The sequence below is a fragment of the Emys orbicularis genome, chromosome 6, assembly GCF_028017835.1.
Source record: "Emys orbicularis isolate rEmyOrb1 chromosome 6, rEmyOrb1.hap1, whole genome shotgun sequence".
Classification (NCBI taxonomy): Eukaryota; Metazoa; Chordata; order Testudines; family Emydidae; genus Emys; species Emys orbicularis.
The window spans coordinates 126,049,720-126,066,058 of NC_088688.1; the positions used below are offsets into that span (position 1 = coordinate 126,049,720).

Consider the following 16,339-nt stretch of genomic DNA (forward strand, 5'->3'; position numbering starts at 1 on the left):
ATGGTTACAAGAGGAAAAAGAAAATGCTTTCTAGTAACTAAAATTTAACAAACTAGACTTGGTTCTAGGTAAAATCCTTACCATGTGTTTGTGATGTTACACCCCATAGTCTTTATGGAAATATGCTTATGATATGGCATAACTGAGATATATTTTATGCAAGATGGGTTTTGTAAGGTATCATTGGAAAGGTTATGACTTACTGAATGTGATTATCCAATTTGCATGCATGTATCATTTCTGTATCTGAAGCTGGGAATATTGACTTTGTAACAGTTACAACTGGGTGTATATTTGGGGGAACGCCCTCCAGACAGTAAGCAATCAGCCTGGATGAACCATTTAAGAAGGATAATAGAACTTTGGAGATACTAATCTCTCACCATCCTGAGGAGTTTCCTGGGATGTTGTTTTGACACTGCAGGGTCATCTGATGATGTCACTTGGTACAGAGTCCCACCTTGGTCACTGCTGGTACTTTTCCACTGGAAACAAAGGCTTCCCGCCTTATGTACATTATATTTAAGGCTGGGAAGGAAGTTATTCCTGGCTCTCCATTTTGCCTGACTGCCCAAGAAGAGGGACTGCTAAAAACACCTGAAGGGAAGGCAAAGGGGGGAGTCCAGATTGAGATAGGGGTCCAGTCTGTAAAGAGAAAAAAACTGGAACTCTGAGCTACAGAAACTCTGCAACCTGCCTAAAATAACCTTTAAGGTAAGAAATTACACTCAAGAAACAGGTTACAAAACGTATTAAGCTTAGCTCATGTATTTTGTTTTATTTGCTCAGTAATCTGCTTTGTTCTGTTTGCTATCCCTTATAATCACTTAAAATCTGCCTGTTATAGTTAATAAACTTGTTTTTGTTTATTATTAAACCCCATTTGTGCAATTTCTAACTGGGGGGCGGGCAAGAAGCTGTGCATATCTCTCTTCACATTGAGGGAGAGGGCAAATTCTTATGAGCTTGCACTGTATAAATCCCTGTACAACACAAGACAATATACCTTTGGGTCTGCACTACAAGGGAGGTGGGCACCTGAGTGCTGGGGCAAGTCCCTTAAGTTGAGTCTTTCCAGAGCTGATCTCAGTGTCTGTCTTTCTGCAGCTGGGTGTGGCCCTACCTGAGTGTGTGCTAGAGGAGGCTTGAGCCTGGCTCAGCAAGACAGGGTAAAAGGGGGCCCAGGCTGGCGGAACAGGCAAGCTCAGTGGTATCCCAGTACATCAGGTGGCACCTTAAAGGGGGCAACTCGTCACAGTGTTCTCAACAACACTGCTAACCAAATTTTCATGTCAGGCTCCCTCCCAAAGTCAAAGGGCTGGTTCCTTTGTCATCTTAAATGAAAGGGAGAGAAAGAAAGAGAGAATACGTGGGGTGTTTTTTGCTCCTCAATTTTATAGTCCAGTCACCCTTTGAAATGCATTTCCTAAGGGTTACTCCTACATAAAGTTCCTTCCCACTGTGAGGATGGACACAGACTCTCGTGGTGAAAGAGGTTCAATGTTGTTAAAATACAGATCAATCTTTTCCCTCCCCCCCCTCCTCCCCTTCGCTGTTGCCAAAGAACGGCCACTTCACCGGTGAGTGCTCATCAACTTTGATGACAGCTGCCTTGAGGCATCAGCTCGTCCTTTGTCTCTGAGAAACCGGTTTACCCCTCCCTAGACTTGTCTGGTCAAATATTTCAGTCATGATTTCAGTTCATATTCATAACTTTACACACAATGTCGTTACACACATTTCACCATGTTACTGACCAGTCATTAGTTTGTAAAGGATACCTCAAGGTATATTTTGTACAAAGATTATTACAATAGTGTATGGGGTGTGACTATAGGGTGCATTTGGTCACATATTGCTTAGAGCAGGTTGCTGAAAACTACTGATAAATGACCCTGTTAGTACCATTTTGTTAAATGGTGTATAGTACCAGTTGTCTTCATCTCAGAAGTGGGAAAATGATGTCTTTATGTAGCCATGCACTGAAAATAGCCAGATCTAACCCAACAGTTATACTACCTTAAAAAGTCTTGGTTTAAATTTAAACTAACTTTGTAAGGAAATACATCATAACTCCGGTAGTAAATAAACCATCATGCACCAGAAACTTTGTGATTTTACAGTTCCATAACCTAGACACACACATTAAAAGTAGAGCTTGCCCTGAACTTCCAGATGTTGTGCAGCCTTCTCATTTCTACTGGAAAGACAAATCTTTGAGTGCACATTAGATAAATGGCCAAAGCAGCTTGATAAGGCAGAACTATCCTTTTATTACCTATTTGTGGAGGCAAATTAATGGAGTGAGCCCCTTTAGAAACTGTTCTGTAGGAAAGAAATCCCCTATGCTTTGACCCTACCAATTTTTGGAGGGCTTGTGAAAGGGTGAATCTGTGCTATGACTCAGTAATATGTGATATTGAAAGCACAGGAACAATTTAAAGCAACTTCCCCAGAGGAATGGACTGGAAGAGGTGATCAACAGCTGCCCTCCAAATCCTCCTTTTCCTTCCATTGCCCTTCCTCCATAGTCTTCATGTGGTGGTGTGGATTGTGACGGGGCCTGCTGTACACTGGTTCTCAGCATTAGGCTGCAGGAAGCAGTAGTCCTGTCTGGCAGGTGTCGGCAAGGTGATGTCTCTCCAGATAGAGTAACAAAAAATAAATAAATAAAAGAAATTGGTGTGGGTGGCACAAGGCGTATATGTTGCCAGGTGGCCTCCACATTCAGTGAAATATAGTGGAAAGATGGCTCTTGGTGGGGCCTGGTGATGGGTTTTAACTGTTGCCATACTTTAAAAAGAAAAAATAGCAGAAGCCTCTTCCTACTCAATATTTTGTACAATGTGTTATGTAAAGATGGCATTGTTACAATGCAGTATGCAATGAATAAGATTTTAGTAAGTTTAGATAAAGAGCCAAAGTAAATGTCCTCATTAAAATACAACACAATGCATGTCGCCTTCCAGGTAGTAAATCTCATTGTTGGCTTCCAAGATGTCCTTTTTTTCAGTAAAATGTCACTTTTTCACATTATTTTCTTTACTGTCCCTGAAAACTTTATAAATATGTTTTTGAACTGCATAACATTGCAGATGTGTGCATTTGCTTTAACATATACAACTACTGTAAGGATTTTCATTGTAAGGAAAAAAGTAATCTCTAACCGCTTGGTATCTTTTCATGTATAAGGATTAAGGTAAAGATGTTTGTCACTGATATGTTACCAACACCATATGCTGTATATTGCAGAAGACAGTCACATATTATAACTAATTAAAGCTTACTGATTTATTAAACTCTCTATATAAAATGGGAATGTCAACTTCATCCCTAGCACCAAGAGATAGTAAAGTGCAGGTTTGGAGAATTTTACTCCTTCCAGAACTAAAACAGTGTTTTTGGAAGCAAATCAATGTAATTTAAAAGTCTTGTTTTAGCCTGGCCAAACATTTCAATTTTATGTTCTTAAACAAAATTAACTGTTTGTCTTTCCAGACACTTTTCCTGATTGATTTTGACAGCAGAACTGGGCATCACTATGCTAATTAAACATCTGGGATTATTAAGTGAAAATTAATCTTCATGGCAGGAGCCTGCATTGGTTGAATATAATCCCCACGAGAATTTGAAGTCCTACTGCACTCTCTGCAGATGAGAGCCCTTTCTCTGAAGGTAACTAATTGACCTGACAGTCAGGCAAGAGGGGCTGAAACTACTAACCGATTAAGCACACACTTCTTCACCCTTAGAGGGAAGTGAAATTAAAAAGGGTGAGTTTTTCCAAGATTACTCTAGTCCTGAAAACACATGCACCCCTGCCTTGCACTATGAAATCACAGCAAGGTGCAAATGTTTCTATAGGCACCACCACCCACGCCCCCATTAAATCAACCGTATAGGTAATTTTCTGTAACAACCATGTGGGGGTAAATGCACTTCTTCCAAAGGTTTGCTCCTTGCACCAGGGGCGTGAGCAGCACAAGGTTCCCAGGGCCGATGGGGGCAGGATCTCACAGCAGCGGCGCGCAGAGCCATGCACACCCCCTGATGCAGGACTCTCGGTTTCTAGGCGCACCCAGCAGTGGGTAGGGTGACCAGATGTCCCGATTTTATAGGGACAGTCCCGATTTTTGGGTCTTTTTCTTATATCGGCTCCTATTACCCCCCACCCCCTGTCCCGATTTTTCACACTTGCTGTCTGGTCACCCTAGCAGCGGGGCAGGTGCTGTTAATAAGTTGGTGGCCGTGCAGCAGAAGCCAAGACAGCCCCTGCCCTGACCACAGGCAGCTCTCTCCCCAGCCCCTGCAACAGCTGCTAGGTATTTGTAAACCATTGCTTCCTTCCCCTCCCCCACGGCCTCCGGCCCCTGCTCGGTCCGGCGGCGGCTCGCCCAGCCCTGCCCGCCTGGCTGCCCCCCACTAGCGCTGGCGCGTGATGGATAGAGAGCCAGCCCCGGAGCGGAGCAACCAGCCCCGTGCAATCGCCCAGCCGCCCAATCGATCGCAGCAGCAGCCGCCCGCCTCCCCTGCAAAGCATGCCAGCTGCAGGGGGGTGCAGCAAACCTGCGGGAAGCAGCAGCTTTCATGCACTCCCCGCATCTCAGTGCAGGGATTGCAAAGGCGATTCCCTTCAGCTGTGCTGCAAAGCCACCCTGCTGCTAACTCACTCCCCCCGAGCTGCTGCCGGGGGCTGGGGGGAGAATCCTTTATTTGCTGCGGGCGAGAAACGGGAAAAGCGAGAGCTGGCTGAGCACAAAAAGCTGCAGGGGAATCACCGGCAGCCCGGGCTCCCTGGGCGGCGTTTCCCTCCCCTGTAGGGCTGGGAACAAAGGGGGAAAGGGAAGGGGGGTGAGGATGATTCCGGGCTCTGCGCGTTTGGTCTGCTCAGGGCTTCCCAATGCCATTGCTCTCTGCACATTTCTCTTCTCTCTCCCCGGGCAGTGTGTGCGCGCGTGCAACTTCTCCCAGGGGCCCGCGTGCCAGCGCGCACCTGGGCGTGCAAAAGGCACATGCATGGAAAGTCTATGAATACAGGTAGCCCTCTGCTGTCCCCACCCCTTCACACCACTAAGAACAAATTAGATCATTGCATGGCGGGGCTGGGTTTATTGCACACACGTGCATGCCTGTACTACAGTAGCCGATGTCTGTGTACACGCATGTAGAGCCACGCGTGTACAAACACACAGCGGCCAGCACACTTCATTTTGTTTTGCCCTGGAGCTTTTTAAAAGGGCGAGGGGGAAGAAACATGACAAGCAGCTGCCCCCAGCCATCCTCCTTCCCTGGCCCAGGCAGTTCTGGGTTAGTACCAGTGCCCCCTACCATCCTCCCCCCCAGCCCGGGCAGTTCTGGGTTAGTACCAGTGCCCCCCACCATCCTCTCCCCCCCGGCCCGGGCAGTTCTGTGTTAGTACCAGTGCCCCCCGGCCAGGGCAGTTCTGGGTTAGTACCATTCCCCCCTGGCCAGGGCAGTTCTGGGTTGGAACCAGTGCCACCCGTCATCCTGCCCCCCCTCCCGGGCAGTTCTGGGTTAGTACCAGTGCCCCGCACCATCCTCCCCCCCCCCCAGCCCGGGCAGTTCTGGGTTAGTACCAGTGCCCCCCGGCCCGGGCAGTACTGGGTTAGTACCAGTGCCCCCCGGCCCGGGCAGTTCTGGGTTAGTACCAGTGCCCCCCTGCCGGGCAGTTCTGGGTTAGTACCAGTGCCCCCCTGCCGGGCAGTTCTCGGTTAGTACCAGTGCCCCCCACCATCCTCCCCCCCTTGACCCAGGCAGTTCTGGGTTAGTACCAGTGCCCCCCTGCCGGGCAGTTCTGGGTTAGTACCAGTGCCCCCCTGCCGGGCAGTTCTCGGTTAGTACCAGTGCCCCCGGCCCGGGCAGTTCTGGGTTAGTACCAGTGCCCCCGGCCATCCTGCCCCCCCTCCCAGGCAGTTCTGGGTTAGTACCAGTGCCCCCCACCATCCTGCCCGGGCAGTTCTGGGTTAGTACCAGTGCCCCCTGCCCGGGCAGTTCTGGGTTAGTACCAGTGCCCCCCACCATCCTGCCCGGGCAGTTCTGGGTTAGTACCAGTGCCCCCTGCCGGGCAGTTCTGGGTTAGTACCAGTGCCCCATTGCCGGGCAGTTCTGGGTTAGTACCAGTGCCCCCCTGCCGGGCAGTTCTGGGTTAGTACCAGTGCCCCCGGCCCGGGCAGTTCTGGGTTAGTACCAGTGCCCCCTGCCGGGCAGTTCTGGGTTAGTACCAGTGCCCCCCTGCCGGGCAGTTCTGGGTTAGTACCAGTGCCCCCGGCCCGGGCAGTTCTGGGTTAGTACCAGTGCCCCCCGCCTGGGCAGTTCTGGGTTAGTACCAGTGCCCCCCGGCCGGGCAGTTCTGGGTTAGTACCAGTGCCCCCCGCCTGGGCACTGTGTGAAGCAGGAGGTGGGAAGCCCCAGCCAGGCGATTTAAAAGGCTTCCCCGCTCCCCACACAGCAATGGGGCGGGCGCGTGGCTCTGCTCCGCGGGCAGGGCTGGGCTGGATCCCGAGCTGCTAGCGCGGCTCCCCACGGAAGGAAGCGCGGGAGGCCGAGCCAGCAGGAGCCGGGGGAGAAAAGTTTGTGGGTTTGCCGGGGCGGGCCGGAGGGGAGCCCCGGGCAGTGCGCTGGTGTGTTCCGGGGAAGCGCTGCCCCCTCGCTGGCTGGCTCCGGGCGGGCGGGCCGGGCACGGAAGTGGGAAGGCGCGGGGCTGGCGGCGAGCGAGCGAGCGGGGCGCTCCGCGGTCTAATTGATGCGGGGCGGCGAGGCCGCACAGAGGCAGGGCAGCGCCGGGGGACGGAGCCAGCCGAGTTTCTTGCCCAGGGCGGCTGAGGCGGCAGCAACTTCTCCCCGCGCCCGGGCGCGGCGCCCCCCAGCAGGCCGGAGGCGGGCCGAGGGACGCGCACACAAAGGCGGCTGGGGGCCGCGGGCGCACGCCGGGCGGAGAGGGGAGCCGGGCGGCCGGGAGAGGCGCGGCCGGGAGGGGCGGCGGAGCTGCCGCCCCCTGCTCCTCGGATGCCCTTCGCTTTCGTTTTCCCGGCGCGGCGCGGCGGCTCGCAGGGCGGGGGCACCGCGGGCTGGCAGCCGCCTTTGTTTTCTCTCTTGCGCGGCTGAGCCCCCGGAGCCGGGCGGCCCCCCAGCCCCGGGTCCCTCCCCGCCGCGCGGCTCCGCTCCAGCCCTTTCCCCACCCCCCAGCAAAGTAAGTTTCCCCGGCGGGCTCCCCCTCGCGCCCCGGCCTCGCCGCCCGCCCGCCCGCTGGGGAGACCCCGGCCCCGCCGGCCGGGCGAGCCGATGCCGATCGCCGCCAGCTCGCAGCCCCGCGCGGCGCAGCCCGACGCCCGCCTCTTCCCCCCGGCCCGGCTGCGGGAGCGGGACCCCGCCAAGCAGGGGGCCGCCGCCGAGGAGCCGCGGGCCGCCGGGCGCCTGGATCCCCCCGGCCAGGCCGGCGAGGCGGCCCCGGCAGCCGGGCTGAGCGGCAGAGCGGCGGCTCCTCCCGCCGCCCCCTTCCTCCCCTCCCCGCCACCGGTCCCCGCCTTCCCCTCCCCGCCGCCGGTCCCCGCCGCCGCCTCCCCGCCGGCCCCCTTCCTGCTGCTGGAGCCGCCCCGCACCCGCTCCCGGTCCCGCTCCGGCTTCTTCACCCTCGCCATGAGCGGGGCCGCCGCGCACTTCCAGCCGCCGCCGCCCCTCCACGGGCCGAGCCTCCCGGAGCAGGGAGCCCGCAGCCAGGGCAGAGGCAGCCCCGCCGGCCACGGGCACCCCCGGGCCGCCCCCGCGCCAGGTAACGGGGACGGGGGCAGTCTGAGGGGGGAAGGTAGGGTGCGCTGAGGGGAGTGGGGGAAGGGTGGGGTGTGGGGAGAGAGTGGTGGTGATTGGGATGTAGGGGGAGTGGGGTATGTAGGGGGAAAGCTGGGGGGAGTAGGGTATGTGAGGGGATTGATAAGGGGTGCAGGGGGAGTGGGTGCTGGGTGGGGTGCAGGGGAACTAAAGAAAGGTCGGGGAGACATTGCTTGGGACCTGCGATTGTGGGGGCCCTGGCTATGGGGGTACTAGGAGTGCTCGAGGGACAGGCTGTTGGGACTTGAGCTGATGGTGGGGGGGGGGTTGTTAGGGGGGACTGAAGAGTTGGGTGGTGCGGGGGCTGCCATAAGAGATCATGGGAGTAGCAGCCCACTTTGTTTTTCCAAAGTTGACACAATCTGTAACACTTCTGCCGAGTTGTTCAGCCTTAGCTCTTCCAAGCAATCTCTCTGTATCAGTCCCCACAGGGAAGATGACATGTGTCTGTCTGTACAGCGTGGTGGTGGGTGGGTGTATATAATATCAGACATTAAACATGCTTTCTGCTTACTTGTGGGAAGTTTGGTGCAGCGAAATGGAGAGACTTCTGTGTGTGGAGGCATTTTTCTGCCCCACACTCCTCATAAATTGGAGGGGTTTGTTTTTGCCTGTCCCATTCTGCTGGGGGAAACCGTGATCTGATGACTATTTCAGCTCTGAGCTCACAGTCATTTTCATGGACACTCACAGTGTTGTCACACAGACTGAAGCTGTGAGGTGATAAGTCCCCAGGATGACATGGGAGCAGCACATACAGGGAGAAGAGAAGCTCAGGTCCCTAAGAAAATGACTTTAAAGGAAGTATCTTGAAAAAATACAACAAAGTAAATAAACTGGTTGTGATTTTATTCAAGTTTTGCCTCATGGTAACTTTCAGTACAACTGAAACTTTTATGATAATCAAAGTGAGAAATAGACTGGCCAAGATCATTGTGGATCTATTGAATCTACAAGACTGCACGGAGGAGATAACTTCCTTTCCTTCTTTACATATTTACTCGCAATATTTGTGATGCTGGAATGATTGAATTGTCTGCCCAAAGGATGCTGTTTAATTCTCTTGGTGCATATAGTCCATTGGGGGTAACCTCTGCCACGTAGATTGTATTCTAAAAGTTAGTATATAAGCATTTAAAATTATTCCATCATTTGAGATGTTTCAGGGTTTTTTTTCTTAGTGTCAGATGCAGAATTATAAATTATACTATTGTGGTAGAGAGACTGAAGTTGAAATAGCACATCTGTTATTAATATAATAATATATTATCTTCTTCATTTTTTCTAGCCTATAGCTATAGTAGGTCTGAATTTATTTGACATTACTTTCTCTTTACATTGGCTTCAGCTTTGGCTATGCCCTCATACAATATTTTGTTAAATATAGACTTTGAATTCTTTAACAAAGCAACAGAACTTTTGATAATAATACTCGTAGGGTATCCACTGCACATGGTAGCCATGTGAGATGTGTGATTGTTCGTGGCTAGCATGGACTACTGTGGGAAAGAAACAACTAGGTAATAAAACTAACTCTTAGTATTAATAACATTTTTAGCAACCATACATGTCAAATACTCTTATTTAATCTTAATGAGTATTTGTGATTGCATTAATTTTTGCTGTCCAACAGCTTTTTGTCTTGGCATCAGAAATCAGTTTTCACAGAAATAGCATTCTGATTTTTATTCAATATTTAATTTGGGAAGAAAATGACAATCAGTTAGCAGTGATGCTTAGTTTTGAAAATATATGGGAGAGGAACTACTATGTCTATGTGTAAATCCAAAACGGAGGCTAACTCTAGGCTATCTTTCCCTCTTTCCTTAATTTCTAATAAATATGCCAATTAAAAATAGGTGAGTTCTTAAATTCTTGTATATCTTGGTAATGTGGGGATTATTGGAAAACATCCTTATTCTTTTGGAAACACCATCTGCCTTCTTAATTACCACTTTATATTGGGCATTTGACACCTGACACTTTTATTTACTATTATTATTTAAAGAGTCATGTCTGTTTCCTGTTAAAAATGGCTACACAGTTTTACCCCAGTGAGGAACAGTTTTTGGCTGCTCACTGCAACTTTATTTTGGTGCTAAAATGTTAAGGCCTTAAATCTGCAAACACTTAAATGCGTGTACTTAACATTAAAGCATGTGAGTGGTCTCGTTGACTTCAGTGGGACCCCTCCGTGTTTAAAGTTGCACATGTGTGTAAGTGTTTACAGGATTGGGGCCTATGATGATTTCTCTTCTCAGAGTTGTGTATGGCAATAGGAATTTTACTGTATGTTTATGAAGTTACTAGTGCAGGAAAACAGCAAAGAATGAAAGCATTTTGGGGGATTGGTGAGTGGGGAAAAGCTTTGTGTCTTCTCTTTGGAACATACAATTTTTATTTATGCTGATATTTTGGGGTTGGATGGTTTTTTTTGTGTTTGGAGGGGGGAATGATTTACAGAACTGGTACAAGTTTTACTTTAAAATGAGAGCTATATAAGTATTTTATAAATAGCTGGATTTATTTATGTTTACTGGAATTTGTACTAAAGAGACATCAACTTAAAATCATACTTCTATTTGATTGTTTTACCTATTATTTCTAAAGGTAACTCTGAAGATTACAGAAAAATATTTGTTTGTGTTTTACTTTGTATATAGTCAGTTTTCCCCATTGCTCTATGAAAGGCCCATACAATCAGAGAGATGATATTTAATAGGAAAAACATATTTGTAAAAGTGCAGAAATTGGCAAGTCTTGGGAGCAGCTTTTTTACTTGAAACTATTTCTATTTCTTTTTAAAATTGATTATACTTTAAGTGGATTTGTTGACTTAAACCCGAAATTTTCCTTTCTTAAAGCTGCTCCTAACTTCCTGATACTTTCAACAACCTGTACAGTAATACCAGCAATGAAAAACTTGAAATTGTAGATGTTTATTTCCTGTGATTTGAAACCTGTCACAATTACAGAGAAGAAACTCAGTCCTTATAGTTGAAGTGTTTAGTTCATCATAGTCCTTGTAACATGTAACTACATAGTACTGTGTCCGCACTGAATTAGACTGAATGCATTTTCTTTAGCCTTCTCTGAGAAGGGGAGAGGTTGGGTTTTATTTATTAGCCCAAACCTTTTGCTTAGAAACTCACTTAAACTACAGTTGCAGAGTTGTTGCAGTGAGGAAAGCTTGTAGGGCCTGTGTATAAAAATAGTACTTAGAACTGTGTTAAGGCCAGATTCTTCAAAAGAGATTAGTTCCTATTTAGGGAGCTGCCTAATTGAAGCTGGGTTTTTTAAAAAATCTGGCTATTTATGTTTACTGATCAAGACTTTGGTGGAAAACAGATTAGTCTTACAAAAAATACACTTTAAGGCCCCAATTCTGCAAACATTTATGCACCTGCTTAACTTTGCTACCATGTGCTGAAGCATTTGCAGAATCAGTGCCAAAATTGTTTTTTGTTTTACAGTTGATAAAGTTTTTCTGTTAGTCACACTATTGAAAGTAATAGTTTTCAATTAGTTTGCTCTTTAATCGAGTCTCTGTTCTCAAAACATTGAAATAACAATATTATGAACTTCTATTTAGATTTCAGTATTAAGGAAACTTAGTACATTTTACAGACCAAGTCAGAATCTGTCGCAGACAATTACTGGGCATCCCCATCCCCCCCAATGTTTAGTGAAATGTGGTTTTTTGTTTCTCATTTGTTTTCCCATTAAATATACATGTCAACAGATGCAAAGGGCTTTATTCAAGATTGTCAAATTAATAAACGGGTAGTGGAATAGAAAACATAGAGCTGAACTGCTGACTCTTCTTTTCATCCAGGAAATTGATCCTGATCTTAAGAGGCACTTTCAGGCAGAACTAGAGGAAAGTGCGTTACCTCTGTCACTGTAGGCATATCTTGTAAGTGAAAAAGATGAGAACAGCTAGAGACATGCTTGTCAGTTGGTAAAAGAGGTGTGGTTTTAATGGAAAATTTCAGTCCTTTCACCTTCAGTTTTTTGTATGCTCCGATCTGTAAAATTATTTTTGTTATTGTGGTATTTGGGGAGGAAGGAACCTTAAAAACAATAACATATTAGAATAACTTACTTTCAGTGTGTGGTAGACTAAGCATTTTAAAGGTGGCTTTTCTCTGAAATGTTTCTACTTAGGAAAGCTACCTTTTGGCTGACTCCTGGTAGCTGCACTAAAATCAATTAACGCTGCTTGCAATTTTCAGCCTTGTTATATTTCAATTTTAGATGGAATAGTTCTAAAAACTACAAATTAATGATGTCAAAGACTCACCTCAGTCAAAGCCTTACCATAGAATATTATTATGAGGGGTGGTGGGAGATACTTATTTAGGCAGATAAGTAAGCAGCTGCTAAGAGTTTTAGTCTGGAGGAATTGAAACTGCTGATCAAAGGATCAGTGCCTGTTTTCAAACATATGCAAAACTGCAGGGTGTGAGGGGGATGGACTTGCTTGTAAGGGTGCTGCCACTATATGTATTGAAAGTGAGGTGGAAAGCTCTTGCAATTCATAGCGATTTTGCCTGATGCAGTATATGCTAAACAGTAGTAATTTAACTACTGAAAACTCCCAATAAATTTCAGATTGTCACATGCGATTTTTTTTATGCCCTTAGCAGTTATCTGTGTGCAGTACGTATGGTTCTATTTTTGAATTGAATAGCAGTTACAGTGGTTTTATGGCGAGAGTCATGCTTAAATTTTGCATGCTCAGAGATGTGGGTCTTCTTACTTAGGTTACACTGGTCCCTTCACAGCTTTATGACCCTCTTAAGTAGAGCAAGATGCAAGGATATCTCCGTAGTAATAATGAATGAAGCATATACAATATTTGGATTTGGTGGATAAAAATCTGTCCTTGCACCTTTTTATATTCAAGGCTAGTGTATTTTAGGTGAAATGATTGTAGTTTGATGGCAATCCTTAGTGAGAACTTGCTCAGAATTGTAAACCCAGAGCATGTAACGCACCCTAGTCTTTTGGTAGAAATTAGCTAGCTTGGATAATCAATTACAATTTACCTTTTGGGTTCTGTGAATTATTTAGTGAAAACCTTGGAAAGTAGGTTTTTAAAAAACAAAACAAACCTTAATTTCTGGTTCTTATAAACAGCTTTTCAATAGAAATAAATTAACCACAGTATATGGAATGACCCATTTCAAGGGTTTAAGCATTTAGTATATTTTTAAGAAAGTAAATGCCCTTAGTCAAAGGGGGAGAGATTTCGGGGTTGTTTTGGGAAAAGTACACATTCATTTGTACACTTGTTTTTTTTTATGATGATCGTTTTCAGATAATATGCATCTTCCTGTAAGATTCTCCTATGGATCATCTTGATAAGTTTTTCACTTAGCTCCTAGTTTCTTGAGCAAATTAAATATTTATTAATATATGTTGAATATAAATATGTTCACTCAGTCGGGAAAAGATTCTGTGAAGACATGGTATACTAGGCCAGAGATATGCTATGTTGCTTTGTTGGAACATGTTAAGTTGATTAAAAGGTACAGTATGGAGGAGAGGTGATGGCAGTTGCTTGGGCTAGTTACTGCTGCTTTCCTATAGCAAACAGCAACTGCTGACAAACTTATGTTTTTCAGATTTATTGCTCATTATGTCGTTAGTCTGATAACATGATGGCTCTATTTTAGGGCGCATTCTTTTTAAAACTGCAAGACAAATAACTGTAGAGAACCCTTCAGGTTTCAGACAAACATAATGACATAAACCACACTATTGCTACAGTTACTGGAATATGAATACTCTGAAAGTAACACTTGCTGGGTTAGAGTAGGGAGATCTTTCATAATTAAGAAAAATCTGTCTTCTATCCCATAGGACATACTCCTATTTAATAGTGGGAAGGGGAAGAGAGAAAGTATTTAATTTTAAAATATATCTTTTGCTGTGCAACATCAATTTAGATTGCGTAACTAGTGAAGGCCTAATCCAGCAAGGCGCTGAGTGACCTCAGTTCCCATTGATTTAAGTAGGAGTTGACTGACCTTGCAGAATCAGCCTCTAAAACAGTAGAGGGACAGGTTCCTTGGGTGCAATGCCACACTTGCCAAGGTACAGGACAGGGCTGTGGTGTGCTGATAGCCCATTTTGGATGGTACAAAAAAGTCTCTTCTGAATATTACTAGCTATTTTAGCTAAAACATGAAAACTGGTTAGCTATAGAATTCGCAAATACATTTGGATTGCTGTACTTACCTCTGGTGTACAGCCCCATCCCTGGACCTTGGCTACACTTGATAAAAGACTGGGTCAGGTGCTTCTGTCAACAAGGGAACTATTGCAAAGCTACATGTGAAGGTAATGGGCGTGACTCTTCTCTTACACCTGTTTTACACTAGTGTAACTACATAGACTTCAGTGGAGTTATGTCTGCTTTACCACTGTGTAAGTGAAAGGAGAATCAGGCCTAATGTCTTATAGTTAGCATTTATTAAAAGACTCTATCCTTTTTGATTTAAAAACTAGTACTTCCAAATAAGTTGAAAAATACAAAATTATCAATTACAAGTCATTTAATGAAATACAGCACAGCCTCAATGAAACAAAAGTATCTGAAAGAGGCTCAGGCCTCCCCAATGTCTAATAGCAACACTGAAAAATGCCTCGATTATTAAATGACTAAATTCAGCTGTCCATAATTATTCAGTACCCCCTTTACGATTGGATAGTCATGGTTACATTCTTTAGTTTAGTTTATATTATGGAACTTCCTTTTTTCCCTGTATGCAATTTAATAGGTTTGAAATTCTGGTGCTCCAGTGTGTGTGTGTGTGTGTGTGTATGTGTGTGTTCATGTCTGTCTTGTTGCTGAGACGTAGTTTGTCTGAAGAGTGCAGGTGCTGCTTGAATGTCTAGCTAATTCATTCCAGTTTAATATTACCTTTAGAAAATTAAACAAGCAGAAGGTTTTGTACTCTTTCTGGTTTATCTGTATGTTGTGCTTTGGGGCAGGTGGAGAGGCAGAAATATTTTGGGTGATGCTCTGCTTGCACATACTTAAGGTGAAAAATAGTCTTGTCACCAAAGGGAGCAGGAAGAAACGCTTTAACAAGAGTACTAATAAGCATGTCTGTGAACATTATATAAATCCGGTGGGGGGTGGGGTGGACAGGTTCAATTTTTAGAAAGATTTTGCTTACCTTTTTATATTTTTAGCCTTGCCACTTCTCACCCACAAGATTATCTTGGCAAAATGAGGCCCTCATGCATACGAAATCTTTTTAATTCATGATTTAATATGAAAGATGGTGTTTTAAATCTTGTTCCACTAATACCATTGCAACCTCAGCTTCTTTCGTAAAATATCTGAAGCATGAGAATTACAGGTGGTTTCTTGTTTGGTTTCTAATATGAATCAGAAGCTTAGGTGGAGAGAGTTTTGATTAAAATGTCAGTTAAATATGAATATGCCCAACCTGAAAGGTGTAGTACAGAAGGAGGAGGGGACTATATGGAACAGGTGAGAATACAAGATATTAAAGAGCTAGTCTTAAAAAGTGTGTGGTCTTTAACTTGTACAACTGATTAATTTGTAATTAAATTATACTTTCCTCCCTTCATGCTTGTGGCTTACTGTTGTGATGCAGTTAGAGGTGAGATGGAAAATCCATTCTGTGCATATTTTTCAGTTGCTTTTTATTTGCTCTATAGATGCCTTTTGGTTGAAATCTCTCATGCTTGTTCTGAAGTACTCTTTCTGTCTTGTGTGCACAAAGCATAATACATCCATTTGGTTGTTTGAGCTACCTGAACGTGGAAAAACATTTTTTCAACTCGTGAGAAGTATCGGTTGGTCTTTTTGTGCTCTGATAACAATATAGCTTTCTTTTAGCACTTATTTGACATGTAATGTAAAATGAAAAAATGCATGCTCTCTGTTCTGTTTGGAGGAAGGAGAGGGAAGTGGTTTTGAAATAGCAAAGTTATGGGTATTTTAAGAAGTGTTTTGAGCATGCTGAGTGTTTTGTTTTCTGAACTTCTGACACACATATATGCTCTAGTTGTTCACTTTCTTAAAACATACTCTGCCCCCACCTCCCCCATTGAAGGAATTGAGCTGCTACCAATATGCCTTTTTCTTATTTGGGTTGATCTTGAGCCTGCTCACTCTCATCCAAGGTTCACTCGTGGCTTCGGTTTTGGCCCAATGAAAAGGGATGTGTGTCATCAGCATACTTGTGGCATAACACTTCAAAACATCTTGCTAACCTCTCCTTCTGCATCCAAGCGAAGATAACCCATGTTCACCAGGCTGTCGAGCACCTGCAACAGTCTCGTTGGGGATCTTTCTTTCATAGATGGACCAATAATGGAGGCTTTTATGTTTCAGATCTTGCTTAATAATAGTGTTTGATTTGATTCTTGCTTAATAATCAACTTGCTGTTATTCTACTGAGGGTTGTAATCTTTCAGCTCTCGTAAATTAAGCCATTGGGCTTGATCA

General features: G+C 45.7%; 1 protein-coding gene across 2 annotated transcripts in view; it reads left to right on the forward strand.

The window, feature by feature from the left end:
- The first annotated feature begins 7,751 nt into the window (after nt 1-7,751).
- RNF38 (ring finger protein 38) overlaps nt 7,752-16,339 on the forward strand; it is a 202,739-nt gene continuing 194,151 nt past the window's right edge. For both annotated transcript variants that reach the window (XM_065406165.1, XM_065406164.1), the window contains exon 1: nt 7,752-7,789. The gene's annotated coding sequence lies outside the window, so the exon portion shown is untranslated. The remainder of the gene's footprint in view (nt 7,790-16,339) is intronic.